The sequence below is a fragment of the Euphorbia lathyris genome, chromosome 7 (assembly GCF_963576675.1).
Source record: "Euphorbia lathyris chromosome 7, ddEupLath1.1, whole genome shotgun sequence".
Lineage (NCBI taxonomy): Eukaryota > Viridiplantae > Streptophyta > Magnoliopsida > Malpighiales > Euphorbiaceae > Euphorbia > Euphorbia lathyris.
Window position 1 is genome coordinate 9,310,329 of NC_088916.1, and position 17,986 is coordinate 9,328,314.

Sequence of the window (17,986 nt, forward strand, 5' to 3'; positions counted from 1 at the left end):
CTGAACCAAAGTTTCTCCATTCGACGTAAAGCTCAAGAAGACAGGGAGGAGAGGGGAAATAAAATCAAAACATGAAATTGTGTTCCATAAGCTTTTCAACCCACAGTGGTCTTTGAGTACCCATAACTCTTTCTGAGGTTCAGAGTTTTCACCTGTAATTGCTATAGACTCATTGTAATTCATCACAGCTGAACAATCCAAACTTTTTGAAGTCAAATTTATATAATCCAGCCTTTCTTCTGCCAAATCAAAATATATATTATACTATCGGTGAACTAATCTTCTTCTTCGTACCAAATTTGGAGTAGTCAACAATCTGTGACTTCTGTCACTCCACTCGTGATTCTAAATAGATATAGTAGAATATATCTACATACCCTTGATAAGAGAACATGTGCACCCGCATACTTATTGTCCCAACAAAAAAGGCCGGGTTGATCATCATTTCCAATTGATTTCAACATATTATAGTAATACATTTTATTTGTAGCTCTAAATAGCCACGCCACACCCCATAGCCCGTCATCCTGCAATATCAATCAAACCAGTCACATTTTTAAACATGGTTAACGATTTTTCACAGTTTCAAGCTGCATAAAATTGAAAAATAAAATTTAACTACCAACCTCTGAGCATTGACTGGCTGTGCAAATAACTCCGGTATAAAAGAAATATCAAGATCATAAGTGAAATAAACTTCTTTTCTTCCTATTCTAAGCATATTGTAAACAAGAAAAAAAAACGTAAGCAATTACCTCCAATATCTGTTTGTTTGGAATCATGAAGATAATTTTGCATGGGTTCATTACTATCAGTTGATGACCCCTTGTTTCTCACCAGAAGCAGGGGTGGGTCATCGCGGCAGAGAAGACCCGCCACTCTCTTTGTTTTTGTAGGTGTATTTGTATTTGTATATGCAGCAATCTTAGATCGTACACAATTCAAGTCATGACATAGTTAAATAACATTTCAAATTTTCGATAACGTATGACTAAAATTAATCTTGTTTGAAAAAATTAGGGTTAAATTTTCACAACTTATATTAGGACTAAATATGCACTCCACCGAAAATGTTAGAGTCAAATACGATTCTTATCCCATTTATTAATTACACTAAGTGCAGTTACTATAAAACCTTTAGAATCAATTTCACCTATTTAGTGTCCTTAAGAAAAGCCCTCGTGATTTTTTATGAAACTATTATTAAAATAATATTTTAACAATTTTTTAATTAAAAAAGATTTTTAAGTCTTTAACTCCTATCACAAATTTATTAATCGGATGAAGACCAAAATTAACTTTAACGTTTCAGGCGAAATGCAAATTTAGTCATAATGTATGAAATACTGTATAAATTAAATCCTAACGTTTCTAAGCAAGATCTATTTTAGCCACACATTATCAAAAATTTGAAAAAAATGGTTTAGTTGTTATTTAAGTGTCACATTGGACTTTACAAACAAGTTTATCAATAAATTGAAGCAGTTTCTTATATTTTTTTGTTGGCTTTTTATAAGTATATTAATAACGTAGTAAATATTTTAGATAATTTGATTAAAAAAATTGTGATTAACTATATATAACAGATTTAGTTTTTAGCATTTTAACAGAAATTTTATAACTTTTTAAGTAATACATTAAATATCTTAGATATAATTGATATTTGAAAGTTCTGAACTGACAATTAAACACCGGTCAAACCAGTTTTTTCATATGTTACAAGGCTAAATCTAAACTTCCCTTAAAATGTTGGGGTTAAATTTAATCTTTATCTCTTTATTAATTAGAACATGAAAGTTTGGTAAAGCAAAAAATTTAGAATAAAAAAATTGATAAAAAATTGTTCACCATCGGAAAGAAACTTAAGTAAAAAATTATTATAAAATGAATTGGTAAAAAAAGTATTAGAGATAAAAGTAGTCTCGGCCATAAATGTTATATTATGTGAAAATATGAAAAATCTAAATTATTACTTTTATATTAAAAAAATTATGATTATTTCATTTATAAATTCATTTAAGTATAAATTTTTATGTGCATATAACTTGAGAATATTATCTATCTAATATATATACTTAGAGAAAAATAATAAGTCAAATAACAACATATTTCCTGATTAATTAATACAAAATAGATTAAAATTTTGAACTAATAGTACACTAGTAAATATGGAATTATCTTACAATGAATTTGAATTATTCCTTAAGAATATTATCTAATCGTAATATCAAATGGACACATATAGTATTTATATTTCTACCGTTTTCAATTCTTCGCATTTTTTCTTGCTTTAATCAATGTTTTCTTGCTTTAATCAAAATGGCAATGTTTCACCGTTTCTGAAATATAAGTTTGTTGATTCTTTCTTTACCTATAAATATCGCTTCGTTCTAAGATTAATTTAAATTTATAAATTTGTTTGAGATGTTATTTAATCATAGTTGTAAACATCCCTCTTTTCCATTGCATCAATTTGAAATATTTCATAAATTATAAAAAAAAAATCATAGACATTTATATTTAAAAGAAAGCCCAATCGTGTTGCTGATCGCTTGGCGGCGGCGGGCCATGAAGGGACGTTAGGCGTTACTATCCTTCCTGTTTCCCCTAGTTTCATCTCTCATCTTCTCTTAGAAGATAGGATTGGGGTTAGCTTCCCTAGGCTAATTCCTGGGTAGTTTGTTGTTGTTCGTTTTTCTTTTCCTTTTCTACCAAAAAAAAAAAAGAAAGCCCAAATTTCAATTTTCATAATAGCACAATATATTTATGAAAAAAGAAAAAGAAAAGAAGCACTAAAAGATTAACTGTAAGTTTATAAGGCGTTTGGTTACTTATTTTTTAGTTGTTGTTTGCATCTCACTCCTCACCATGAGATATTGTACTATTTTGTTAGAAATAACATATTGTCCTCTCTAAAAAAATTGTCTTAATTAGCAGGCTTATTTACAAACCCTCTACATAAACCTGCTTTCAATTAGGTAGTTATGGGTGTTAGTTGTATGGTTTTTTTTATAAGAAATGGGAAGATACAATAACTTGAAACCTGACATCCCCACTAGATCGGCACCCCAGGTTCAAGCACTGTAAAACCCGAAAAACTTCAATAAATAAAAAATTATTATAATGTCAAACAAGAGGAGGAAAAAGAATCCAAAAAACAAAGAACAAAGAAACTAACAAAATCTAAAATGACCAATATTACAAATATCATCAAACAGCATTGAATGACAAAAGGCTGGCGCGGAGTGCCACCAAGTGATGTCTAAGGAAGAAACACTGAAGCGAGCCAAGGCATCCACTACATGATTGTCTTCTCTATAGATGTGAGTAATTACAATCGTCATCTGTGAGCATTGGTTGAGGCATTTCATCCATTCTTCATGGACAGATCAAGAACCTGTATTGATCTCGATTTCAGTTTATTAACCACAAACATTGAGTCGAATTCAATCCATAAATGATGCCAATTTTTCTCCCAAGCCAGATCAACTGCACAAATTATTGCTTTTAGCTCTGCTATATAGGCAAAGGTTGACGGGATAGGAAATGCAAAACTCCTAGGGGATCCTTGGTTTGTGCAAAAAAATCCCACCAACACCCGCTACCCCTGGAGCTCCAAACGTTGATCAATCGACATTAACTTTCAGTCAGCTTTGAGGCGGACTGATCCACCGGACCTGGATGATGTTCGGAGTAGGAGGCGGTCGTTGCGGGATCTGTACCCAAGCTAGAATAATAGCATCATGTTGTGTATAGAAGCACCCCTTGATTGTTGAATACGGTTCACGAATAAGACATTGTAGCAGGCAAATGACATTTTGGGTTGAAGGGTTCTCTGAATTAAACAAGGCTTCATTTTTTGTTCGCCATATGAGCCAGATACATGAGACGAAAGCCGAGCTCCAATGAGTAGTAACCTAGGATCCAAATCTCATATTACAAATGGTGTCGAAAAAGGAACCAAAGCTAGGGGAGACGGATATTGCTCAATCAAAAATCCTACCAATCTCCCGCCAAAAGGAGCCTACAAAGGAACAATGAATTAATAAGTGATCTATATTTTCTATACCTACGTAGTAAAGCACACAATGGGTAGCCATATGAATCCCTTTCTGCTGAAGCAGCGACTAGGTTGGAATTCGACCATGTAGCACCCTCCACACGGTCATTGATCTAGATGGAGGAATCTGAGGCCCCCAAATGAACTTTTGCCAGTCCACCGTCCTAGTGCTTGATGTTAGAGTCGAGTAAAATGATTTAACAACAAACTCGCCTCTCGTAGCGGGCTTCCAAATGCAATAATCAGCAATGTTATGTGTATGGTTGCCTACATAAGCAATTGTTAGAGATCTTGTTTAACTTGCTTCTTCTCCTCCTAATATTATGTAAAACCAAATGAAAATATACAAAATGGAATTTCAGTCCAACTCATAGCTAGAAATGCAAACGAAGCTCAACTTAGTTACAGTGGTATTAAGAGGGTTCCACCAGTAAGCTTGTTTGTTTGTTTGTAATGTATTATTTCTGCCATTAAGGTATCTTTGATCTTCTGTTTTGACATGAATATGTATGAATCTGGGGTGGCCAATGGCGGATCCACCAGACCCTACTAGGCTGGAGGTCCGACGTAAACGATCTTCAGGACAAATGGATCTAAGCCCAAAAGGTCCTCAAATACTGGAAGATTGGTCGAAGTACGTGTACGTGTGATTGTGACTTGAGAAGCAACCCAGACCCATGCAGCAAGTGTCTTGAAATGATAAAATATGGTATCCCATAAACTTAAACTGAAATTCACCGGTTTAAAAGAGATTTTGACCCAAAAGATCAATTCTGGAAGTTTAGTGACTTCAGAGTGGATAATTAGTGAGGAATATATAGTTATAGAAAACATGATTCCTCGACTAATAACTTTAAAATAATGTTGGATTTGGATGTTAGGACCTCTAAAAATGGCTTGTTTGGTAAGATTTGATGTAGAAACCTCATTTTTTCACTCAATTTCACTAAGTTTCACTCGAGTTTCACTAAGTTTCACTCAAGTTTCACTCAAGTTTCACTAAATTTTTTTCTCTTTCTCTCAAATAATAATTGAAAATGTAAAAAACTGCCTGAAAACTGTTGAGGGTTACCAATCGACGACCATAGTTCCCGATTGGGGAGTGGGTAGCTGATCGAAGACCTACATGGCAACGAGTATTTTAAAATCTCAGAAATTATAAATCTAAGAGAATTTCGATAAAAACAAAGTAAAACAAGCTAAATAACTCAAAAAAATAGGGTCCAGATCTTATCTTGTATCTCGCACATCGCGTCGTGTGAAGTCCACCTACATAAACTGTTAGCCAGAGTGTAACATAGACTTATCACTAGGGCTAGCAAAAGTTTGTGCTCACAGCTGCCTCTCGCCTCAGGCAATCGCCTGGGTCGCATTTCACAACTATGATATGCGCCAGATCTCATCAAAGCAAAGTGAAGCAAGAATACTTACAAAGTTTATCTTACAAAGAATCTCTTAAAGGCACTCAACTTGTTGAGTGTTTCACACTTTGGTGGATTGCTCACAAATTAGCCTTTCACTCCTATTTATAGGCTAAAACTGGACGGGCATGTGTGAATTGGGAATCTGGCCCCTAAGGAAGCAATAAATAGCAAGTTATCCTATCTGAGACAATTAAAGCAGGTAATCCTATTTAATAACAAACAGGGATATGATTTATAAATATTTATCACTATTTTTTTTAGAAGAATCAGTATTTTTTTATTACTCCACAATCATTAGAAAAAAAAAATAATATTAACTTTTCTAAATAATATGTTAAAATATTAATAACTAATAAATTAATTACAAATTTTTTGAAGTTTCTAAAATATTTACATTATTACTAATATTTTGTAATTATAACTATAAAAATTATATGGAAGTGTTTCATTTATCTACAAATTTTTGGAATCTTCGATATGAGAGTTAAATAATTGTTAAATTACTTTATTCAAATTTTCTATAAGATAAAGATAAAATGGATCTTGCTTAGAAACGTTGAAGCTAAATACGGTCAAATATGAACATTACTAAAAAAAAGTTACCTTATCCCTATAAAATATATCAATTTTGTTAGTTTTTCGGTGTTCTATAGAATTAAATTACTATATCTTAGTACAAAATAAGGGAAAAGTAAAAAAATGTGTGTAATTTGCAAACATGGGCTAGATGTTTACAAGCTATAAATAGAGACATGTGGTGCGTTATATTTATAAAATAAAGTATTTTAAATTACATTCTTAAATTCCAATTATGACCAACGCCATTTTTATCTTAAAAAACAAAAACTATTTTTATATATCTACAAAGGACAAGCTCCCAAAACACAACTCCCTAACTCGAAATAATAAATCATATGGTAGATATTTTATATTTTTTTAACTTGACAATTTATGAACTAAATTGATCTTTAAATTCATTTTAAACAACTGTAACTTGATTTGTGGATCTGTGTTTTGTCAATATATAATCATCAAAACTTAACAATATAATTTCAATTAATTTTATTTGTAAAAAAAATATACTACAAATTTATATTTACAAACTTTTGAATTATAGATTTGTATTTGCAAGTTCTGCAAACCACGAGTATTTTTTTTTTTTGCTCTAAAAATATATAGTTAAAACTTGAACTTTCATTTTATGTTATTTCGTGTAATTGAAAAAAGATAAAGCAAAAGTAAATAGAAATTAAGAATGTGAGCAATGGATTGACTATTGAAAACAGAAATTAAATGAGCTCATTACTAGCAATGTTCATGAATAGAATTAACGAGTTGCTTGCGAGTCCGTGCTTCATAGTCGTGAACAAAATAAACTAGCTGCTCACGAACAATTAATTTCCTTAATGACCAGAGCTCGGGCCTAGCTCGAGCTTGTTAATTTTCTGCCGAGCCGAGCACAAACAGGTCAAACCTCGGCTAGATCACAGCCCTACCTATTGAAAATTAAACTTATCTTAGACCTATTGGCCCTCTTGGTTAAAGTGATACATGTTTCATTTTAAGAAAGAACATCTCCAAAGTTCAAGTGTCGAATTGATTATTTGGCCAATAACACTATTAAGCATATATCCTAAAAGGAACTAATACATTTATATATACAAAAGGAAATCATACAGTTTAGTCCAGATAATTACATCTGAATTCTGCTATAGCTGTGGAATCAAGACATTCTGCTAAATTTCAATTTTAAAACTTCATTAAAATAAAATCCCTTTATTTATTTCTATCGTACTAAAGCCTTGCAAATTAGTTAAATTCCAACAAAAGAAACACAAGCAAGTTCATCTTTCTACTTCAAGTTTATATATGTATGATAGATCCTCTTGTATATAGCATCTGCACTAGGTGCAACCTATTTTTAACTAATAGGTTGGAAAATCCGATGAATCAGAGAAACAAGATCAGGCAAGTCGATGGAAATATGCTCATGTGTTTCATTTGTTTTGCTCATTCTATGTTCCTCAGCAGCAGAATTGATGAAGTGGTAGAGCATAGGGGTGAGCAAATTAACCGGTAACCGAAAACCGAATCAGAAATCGAACCAAAATTTTAATTTGGTTCGGTTATTTAGTCTTTGATAATCGGTTCGGTTTTCAACTATGGGAATTTTGGTTATCGATCTTCGGTTTGGTTTCTAGGGAAAAAAATTCGATGTAACCGAAACCGAACCGAAGTTTTCATATATACAAACAAAATTATAATCTGTGTGTAATAATATATAGCCCATCGTTTTAGCCCAATATCATTATCTTATTAAGAAAAGAAGTTGAATTCAGCGGCGCATTTTAATTCACCATAACTTAACCCTAAATTCTATCACCATATATAAACCCAATTCCTCCAATCCAACCTTCACTCTTCATTCACACGCGGCTCTCCAAACAGCAAAACCCTACCCCCTACTCTCCTCTATTATTTATCCTTCTCGTTTCTTCTTTGTAGATCTGCTTAGAAATCCTTCCTCCCTTCATTTTCAATTTCATCATGGAGCCAGACTTGTCAAAAATCAAAATCATCCCCACTTGTTAGGTTCTAATTTTTTTTGTTCTAATTTTTTGGATTGTAAATTTGTTAATATCATACTTTGAATATTAAGTTTTGTGGCTGAAATGCCCATGATGATACTGCAATTTTTTTGTAAATACCCCCTATCCTAATAGGAATTAGGAAGTTAAGTAAAATTGGGGATGAATGCTAACTTTTGTGGATGAAAAATCCATAACTAGCATATGAATATTGATCACTGATGGAAGAAAGATGAATGAATAGATGAAATTTGTTATTTATGATATGTTTTGTTTAATTTTGTTATCTATGATATTTTTTTACTAGGGTGCTTGCATTTTTAGACAATTGTATGCTTTATAAATTAGTCATTTAACTCACTCAATTATTTAAGCTCAATATTTTTTTTATTTTATAAATAATTTCGGTTATTCGGCCGGTTAAACGAACCAAACTGAAAAATTGCGGTCTGGTAAAATTTGGTTTTTATTCTTGTTCGGTTCGGTTCGGTTTTAGAAATTTGGAAAATTTCGATTCGGTTAGTAACCGAACCGATGTTCACCCCTAGTAAAGCAAGCCTTGAAGTATTTGGAGAAAGTTGATCCAAGGGCAAAGCTGTAATTTGAAGTTAAAAGAGAAGTGCGAAATTCAGCGTTTTCTTTTCTATTTTGGAATAATTATCTTTTTCCTATTTTTCTTTCTTTCCTTTTTACATTTAGGATTAATTATCTTTTTTTTTTCCTTTTTGCTTTTTTTCTTTTTACATTCAGAATAATTATCTTTTTTCCTATTTTACTTTCTTTCCTCTAAGCCTATATAAAGGCATGTTTTTTTGGGAGACTTTGGATAAATACAATTTGAGAGAGTTTTCTCTTTTCTTTTCCAATTGTCGGCATTCTTTTGAATCAATGACCTTTGAAGGTTAGCTAGAGGCATTCGTGTGTCAAATCAACAATAGCTAACGTTTATCTAAATTTCCCCTACGTCATTTGGTATCAAAGCCAGGTTAGCTAGCGGCATTCATGTATCGAATCAACGATAGCTAACGTTTATCTATATTCCTGCTGCATCAGTTTGTATCAGAGCCTACGGTTAGCTAGCGGCATTCAGGTGTCGAATTAACAATAGCTATAACGTTTATCCAAATTTCCCGGTACGTTAGTTGGTAGAGCCTACAATATATTCATCATGCCACCATGAAGAGAGAGGCGTGTCGATGATGTCTATCAATGGGAGAAGATTGAACAGCGTATTCAAGATCGGATGGATGAGGGGATGGGGGCGATGCAAGAAGCTTTGATCGCACAAATTAATGGCGGAGGTGTTCCGGACTCAACCTCAACTAAATAGGAGGTCGAATCACCATTATGATGACCATGGCGATGAAGACGAATTCGAGGACGAACAGAAGTGTGAAATTCGGTGTTTTCTTTCCTATTTTGGAATAATTATCTTTTTCCAATTTTGCTTTCTTTCTTTTTTACATTTAGGATTAATTATCTTTTTTTCTTTTTGCTTTCTTTCCGTTTCACATTCAAAATAATTATCTTTTTTTCTATTTTGCTTTCTTTCATGTAAGCCTATATAAAGGCATGTTTTTCTATTTTTTTTAGGAGACTTTGGATGAATACAATTTGAGAGAGTTTTCTCTTTTCTTTTCCAATTGTCGGCATTCTTTTGAATCAACGACCTTTGAAGGTTAGCTATCGGCATTCGTGTGTCGAATCAACAATAGCTAACGGTTATCAAAAATGCCGATGTGTCAAGAATCAAGGCCCTTCTCTGTCTACAAAAGTTAATCAAGTCAACTAGAATTTTTTAGGGATAACAATGTTTTCGGGGAATTGTAGATTTGACCTTAGCGTACAAAATGGTACAAATTTTGCCGTAACATTTCCAAGCAATATTAATTTTACCCTATGTTACCAAAAATTTAAAATGGTTGGTTTGTTCGTTATTTAACCGTCACATCGGATCTTTTAAATATCAATATGACGGTGAAATAACCGTCTAACCAATTCGTTTAAATTTCTATTAGATAAGGTAAAATAATTAGAGCTAAATTTATACTATTTCGTAACTTAAGACTAGATTTGCACTTTCCCAAAAACGTTAAAATTTGGCACTTATTCCAATATTTTATAACCATTTTTTAAGCACATATCACTCAGACTGTCGCAACCGGATTTTCCGGGCGCGAGCATCGGCTAATAAAATTTGCTAATTAATAGTTTTTTATGTTTTTAAACTATTTTTTTAGAGTCGCCACCAATCAAAATTAAGGCGTGATTTGACACCGAATCGAGTAGATATTAATGGATAAGGAAGGCCTGTGAAATAGAGATTTTAGGTTCATTTCTCAATTTTAAATTTAAATTTAAATATATTAAGTAATCACAATTTCTTCTTCAGGTAACCCATTTTTTCAGCTTCCTCATTCCTCCTTTTTTTCTCAAATTCCCTTCTTTCTTTTCTTTTCTTTTCTTTTCAATTCATTCATGGCGGTGTCTCCTCAAATTTTCTCTCCCAGGAAAAGGCGACCGTCTGCCAGAGCATTTATACCTCCTAATTTCTCCGGCCACAAACTCCTTCAATCTTTACTTGTTTTATCGCAAGATATTTCCTCTCTTAAACCTCTCCAATCCTTCTACACCGTCAATCTCTTTCAATTATCTGCAAATCCAAACTCTTACCTATCTTATTTGATGAGCTTCTTCGGAATCCGATTTTATTTCTCCCTCTTACTCTCCTCTGTTTTGAAGAAATGTATATAGTCTTATAAAGAATCAAAACTACCATCGGGGACTGCTCTAATGGACCCAAGATGTGGCTTCTAACTCAAATCGAATCACTATCTAACAGATTTCATGAATTAACACTTGAATTGTCAACGCTCTTGGATATTTTTCCGGTGAAAGAGATTAGATTAAGCCAAGATATTTAACGCTCTTGCAGGCAGAAGCGTATTTGGATCCCAAAGATTATCTAAGCCGAGAGGTGTAAAATATGCTTGATCGGATCAGGAAACAGATCGCACCTGATCATTTTAAGCTAGCAGATATATTTGATAAATTAGGATTGTGAAATTCTTCCTCCTGCAAAGAAGAAATCGACAATCTCGAAGATGAGCTCCAAAATCAAATCTGGAAGATGAAAATTAATCAACTGCATGGAGATGAATGGAAGAGGAAGATGAGAAGATAGTAAATGGTGGATGGGGTATTTGATTTTCTATTTTTAAAGAGAGAGAAATCAAAAAAAGAAGAGAGAGAGAATAGAAAGAAAGAAGAACAAAAATAAGAAATTAGAGACAGATGGAAAAGAATGTGTATTTGATTTTTATTTTTAATTTTGGGGTTTGTATGTGATAATTAGATAATAAGTGAGATTAATTTATAAAATAAATAAATATAAGGACTAAATTAATTCTTTTCCGTACCATTAGTCAATTTGGTCTGTGTTTGCTAACGGAATGAACCTCAAGGTACCATTTTGTAAACTTTTAAACCACAAGAATGCCGATCGAAAACAAGTGTAACCATAAAGTTTATTTTGTACTTTTCCCTAGTATTTAGTGAACTTAATAATACGTACCATATAATTATTAATCAAATACTTTTTTGTTTACCATGTATTGAAATATATTTTAAACTTTTTTACCTACAATGTTTTTATTAAAGGAGCCCTTATTTATTATTCCGCCTAGGGCCCATGAATTATCAGGACCGACTCTGCTCACTTCGGTTAAAACTAAACTGTTTTTTAATATAATTTCTAAACATAGAATTTATAGAGTTTGAACTTTTATTTATTATCTATTATTATAAAGGAAAAAGTACAAAAATAAACTTTGTGGTTTGACCCATTTTCGAAGTGCACCTCTGTGGTTTAAAAGTTTGCAAGTCGGTGCCTTAAACTTCATTCCGTTAGCAAAGAGTGGTAAAATTGACTAACGGTGTTAAAAGTCAAAGGGAAAATAGTTAATTTGGTCCTTATATTTAATAATTTTATAAATTAAGCATCCTTATTATCTAACTATCACAAACAAACCCCAAAATAAAAAATAAAAATTCAATTATACCATCTTCTCCATTACTCTTTAATTTTTTTCTTTCTCTCTCATATTTTCTAATTTTTCTCTCTCTAAAATCAAGTTTCTCTCTAATTATCTAACCACGACATCACCTTCTACACCAACCAGATCCACACTCTTCTCACCCATTCTCCTTCCCTCGTCGACCAATGGCTCACCGAAACCCACCAAATTCATCAACTCGACCCCTCAAAACCTTCCACAGTCGGCCTCGACGTCGAATGGCGTCCCAATTTCAGCCGCAACATCGACAATCCAATCGCAATTCTACAGCTCTGTGTCGGCCACAGATGCCTCATATTTCAGATCATGCATTCCCCGTTCGTCCCGCAATCTCTGAAAGACTTCCTGACGAATAAGAATGGGGATTATGTGTTCGTCGGGGTAGGGATTGAGAATGATGTTGAGAAGATGTTGGAGGATTATGATTTGGGAGTGGGGAATACGGTTGATTTGAGGGGTTTGGCTGTGGAGAAATTGGGGATTATTGCGTTGAAGAATGCTGGATTGAAGCAATTGACGAGTCAGGTTTTGGGGAAAGATCAGTATGAGTAGATGGGATTATACTTGGCTTACTCCTAATCAGGTTCAGTATGCTTGCCTTGATGCTTATTTGTCTTGTGCAATTGGGGATAGTTTGTTTTCTTCCCATGGTTGATTGATTACAGGAGTGATTTTTAAAATTAGGGTTTGAATATTGGGAAATTATGTTAATGTTGCTTAATTTCAATAGCTATATCAATTAGTTTCTGGATGGATTATGTTTTCTCCAGAAATTCCTCATGAACATGTATCTGAATTCTCAAGATGGCTACTGATTGTGATTTTTGACGTGATATAAAAGGGAACTGTGATTCTAGAGAGAAACTTGATTTTAGAGAGAAAAAAAATTAAAAAAGATGAGAGAGAAAGAAAAAAATTAAAGAGTAATGGAGAAGATGGTATAATTGAATTTTTATTTTTTATTTTGGGGTTTGTTTGTGATAGTTAGATAATAAGGATGCTTAATTTATAAAATTATTAAATATAAGGACCAAATTAACTATTTTCCCTTTGACTTTTAACACCGTTAGTCAATTTTACCCCTCTTTGCTAACGGAATGAAGTTCAAGGCACCGACTTGCAAACTTTTAAACCACAGGGGTGCACTTCGAAAATGGGTCATACCACAAGGTTTATTTTTGTACTTTTCCCTATTATAAATATATATATATGTGGATGACCTTTGATACTAATTTGACAACTCATAAATTTTTAAGGATTGAATTTAGAGTTTTTGAACGTTTACTTATTATTTACTGTTTTATATATTATAAATACAAGTAGATGACTTTTCAATTTTCTTTTACTACAAATTTGAGAACTCATAAAAAGTACATTTAAAATCTACTTATTCATTTCTCTTTGTTTCTGTTATTATATATAATATAGATTAATAAGAATTTTGGTTAGAGATGTGTGCAATCTTTTGAAATTTTCCATATATGCACCATTGGTCATTTGATAATTTAATATAATGATAACAATGTGGTGGTCGAATAAGTTTCTTTATCGCTTATTTAGTTCTTATTTGAATTATGTCTGAACATCGGTTAAATATCTCTTAGAAATTTCGAGAATAACATATGCATATATGGTATGTGATGATTTTGCTGCTTTAGGTCGATAAATATTATTTGATTACTTATCTAGTAGGCCTCGTATTGTTTAATTACTGTTATTTATTAATTTAATTTATTGCTATTGCGTGGTTATATCATAATGACATAATAAAAGTCAAAATCCTCCATATCTCTCATGGGTACGAAATCGATCCCAACAGTGCCACATTTCTTGATGTCCCATTCTATTAATCTATTTCAAACATACTCCTCATCGAACCATCCTAAATGATTCAATGAAAACATCTGACGTATATAGTTAAATAAACTCTTTTAGCATAAAGGGACCGAGATTCCCAATAGGTGGTTAGAATATGAAGGTTAATTTGATCATTCAGTTAACAAAAATATATGTGAAGTATGGATCCTACAATGTAGTTAAATCCGACTGAAATAATCGTCATCTTGTGCATAAATGTATCTTGTATGAAAATGACAGATTCCAAATCAAAAAATGAAGAAGAACAATAACATTTTCCTTTGCTTGTTTATGGAGCTAGAATTTACCAATCAATATATTATATCTTGTATTACAAGGACTAACAATATATAAATATATTGATTGGAAAGTCAAGCTCCACAACTAGTAAGGATTGCTTGTGGCTAAAGCTCTTCATTAGGATGGTATTTATAGAACACTAGAATGTTTCCCAACCTTTTATTTCAAATTATCTTTACTATTTAAAAAAATATTTTTTAATCAAGTCAAAACAAAAATGTATGAAACAAATGAACATTCATTGGACAATGGCATGCATTGCAAACCATGTAACCAACTCATTTTGAAAAATCATGGACGATAAAAAAATTTATATAAAATTTATGTATTAAGTATATATATATATATATATATATATATATATTATGGATTAAGATATACTCAAGTTGAAATTCAACTTTGGAGATATAAATTAAGATCAAAGTTGGGAGTTGTTGCATCTGTAATGCTTCGATAAGCTTGAGAGAGAGAGTTAAGGATACACATATATATATAGTGAGCAATTTTCAATCTTTTAGTCCGATTATGGAAATTTTGCATCTGTTTTTTGCTTGAAATATTGATTTGTATGGATATTCTTTCATTTTTCACAGTTTTTGTATTCTACAAAGTACGGTTTTTTGAATTATAAAAGGCCCTACTGACTTTGTGGTGATGTAATTTGCTTCAATTGAAACACATTGCTCAACTGTTGTGCATATTTTTAGAATAATATATTTATATAAATTCTTAAATTTTTATTTGTATATTTAGATTTTATTTATTTACTTTTGTATTTGATACATTGATTTATTAATATACTACTTATGAATTATGATTAACTTTCAAGATCATGTTAATTATAAAGTTAATGGTTGAGATTTAATCGATAAATCATAGAGATTAATTATTTATTGAATAATTAAATTTCAACTGTTAATTTTGTTAATAAATAGTTAACATGCATGAAACACAACCTCTCAATCGGAAACCTACGAGCAAATCAAATGGAAGGTTAGAACCTTCTATGTCATATAAACATATTTGGTTGTTATCTTCAAACTTTTCTCTCTAGTGGTTAGGGGTCTCTAAAAACTTACAAAAATTGGTTCCACATGCAACCAATAAAGTTTTTCTAAGTACATAAGTCATACAAATTAATTTGATAAAGTACATTAATCCAAGTGTATACATTATAAAAAAAATTATAAAGTCTTGCCCATATATGGCAACATTACAAATAGAAAACAAACATCCAAATAAAAACTGAAGACCTTAAATAGAAAAGCGATTTGATAAATTAGAGAGTATTTAAGGATGTAAAGCTCTTATAACCTATTCACGATAAAAAAAATCACATATATGAGTACTTCAATAAATCACAAAATTATACGCCAAGCAGTTCCATTAGATTTTTTATCTAATAAATAACACGTCAATTTTCTATATTGAATTGACGTAAATAATACCATACAACATCAATTATTCGTTTAACTTAAAATTTACTTGTTTTATTATGTCAAAAATTCACTTATTTTGTTAAATCAAAATATTTAACTTAAAATTTGTAATTGGATATTGTAAATTGATATTTTAAAATTGAATACTTATTTTTAATATTTTTCAAATAGTTAGATCACATAATACTTTCAGCATTCATAATATTCAATACTTAAAATTCTTTACTTATTCTTTCAGTACTAATTTTTAGTTATATCAAACAATACCTAATTCAATATTTACTCTTTTTGAAGAAATTTTGTTGGTAATTTTCAATGGCATTTACGTAGAATCAAGTAAAATTAAGCTCAAATTTTAACTATAGGATGAAATGGAACTGAGAAAGTCTATGGTGGACTATGTGCAGTGGAACTGGCGAATAAAAACTAATATGCATATATATCACCTCATTGGAAAATGATTTGTGTATAATATAAAGTTGTACAATTCTCATCTTTTCATTGGTAAACTCTATTAAACTGATATCATAGTAGAATTTCTCAATTGAACTAGAGTTTCCACCTTCTGGATAGCATTGCTCATTTTGTACCATAAATGTAAATTGGTCGATGTTCTCAAGTATCCTTATGAGAAAAATTGATGTTGTCCTTTAATTATTTTATGGTGTTATATTTGGTATATTTTCATTGATATTTTCCATATAAGTTAAAGGCTAGAATAAGCTCATCACTCTTTAACATATTAGCATTAGCCATAAAAGGTGAGTATTACTAAAAATTAAAGTACATTCCAAAGTTGTAATTAGGGTTGTGAGAAAGTTTTATTTGTTTCGCAAGTGATATATATATAAGAGTAACAAAGTTTGAACACACAGAAGAAAAAAGAAATTTCCCAATAAAGTTTCTATTTTTATTAATTCACAATAACTAGCCTAGCATCAAAGAGAGAAATGGAGAAGACCTTCAACATCAACATTTTCCTTTGCTTATTTATGGAGCTAGAGTTTACCAATCAATAGGAATACCATTGCATCTTGCATGTAACAATATCTAAACATATTAATTGGCAATTCAAGCTTCGCAACTAGTAAGAAAGAGAGAGATTCCAGATAAAGAAATGGAGAAGAACATTAACATTTTCCTTTGCTTGTTTATGGAGCTAGAATTTACCAATCAATATGGATAACAATGCATCTTGTATTAGAAGGACTAACAATTCTAAACATATAGATCGGCAATTCAAGCTCATTAACTAGTAAGGATTGCCTATGGCTAAAGCTAGGGACGGATCCAGGATTTTCAACTAGTGGAGGCAAACTATATACATAATTTTTTTTACAAACAAATCAACAATAACAATATAAGTAAATGATTTTAAAATAAGTTATAAAAAATAATGTTTCTTATAATTATTCTCTATGAGTATAATATGTAATATAGAGACTAATAAATTATTTATCCTAAAACCAATAGGAACAATTGAGGAAATCAATCAACTTAGTACATTATTATTCATCTAAATTTATCACGTTTTGTCATTTATATCCTTAACTTATATTTAGACACATTATATATATTAAAGACAAAAGTTGTCAATTTTGAACTTTCGACACTATAATTTACTGGTTTATTAAGCTTCAAAGTTGACATGTTAGTAAAATAGTACTACAAAAGTTTAATAATATTAAAAGGAACTGAAACAAAAAAAAACTAATATTATAAATAAATAAATAAAATACTGAAGTGTCAATTTTGGGTAAAATGTTACTTTTGTTTTTCTTTAAAATCAATTTTTTACACACGTAACTTTCTTTTCAATCAATCCAAGGCCTACATCTCTACATACAGGGATGGATTTAGGATGGGGCCAATGGAGGCACTTGCTCCCATTGAGTTCTAGCAATTATTTAGCCCTAGTTAGTATGATTTGGGGTTTTGGAGGCTTGCCCCCATTGTCGGCGGTGGAGTGGAGCTTCTGTTCAGAGTTCACATCTAAAGGTTGAAGAAGATAGTTTAGGGTTTGTTTTATGTTTCCTTCATCTCCTTTAACAAAATAATGTTGTTTCCACTTAAGTGTGGAATGGTGTCGTTTTGTCCAATGAAACATTGAGGAAGAAAAAGCCTAATTCTAATACCTATAATTACCTATAATATCGATCCCTAATTCGTCAAAGGCAGAAATCGAAATCCAAAATCTAAAATCCCTTGGTTCTTGAAACTTTAGTTCGAGATAAATCAGAGA

The 17,986-nt window shown here is 31.4% G+C and overlaps 1 pseudogene; it reads left to right on the forward strand.

Annotated features, from left to right (window-relative positions):
- Positions 1-12,232: 12,232 nt before the first annotated feature.
- LOC136201336 (3'-5' exonuclease-like) lies at positions 12,233-12,947 on the forward strand (annotated as a pseudogene).
- Positions 12,948-17,986: the final 5,039 nt, after the last annotated feature.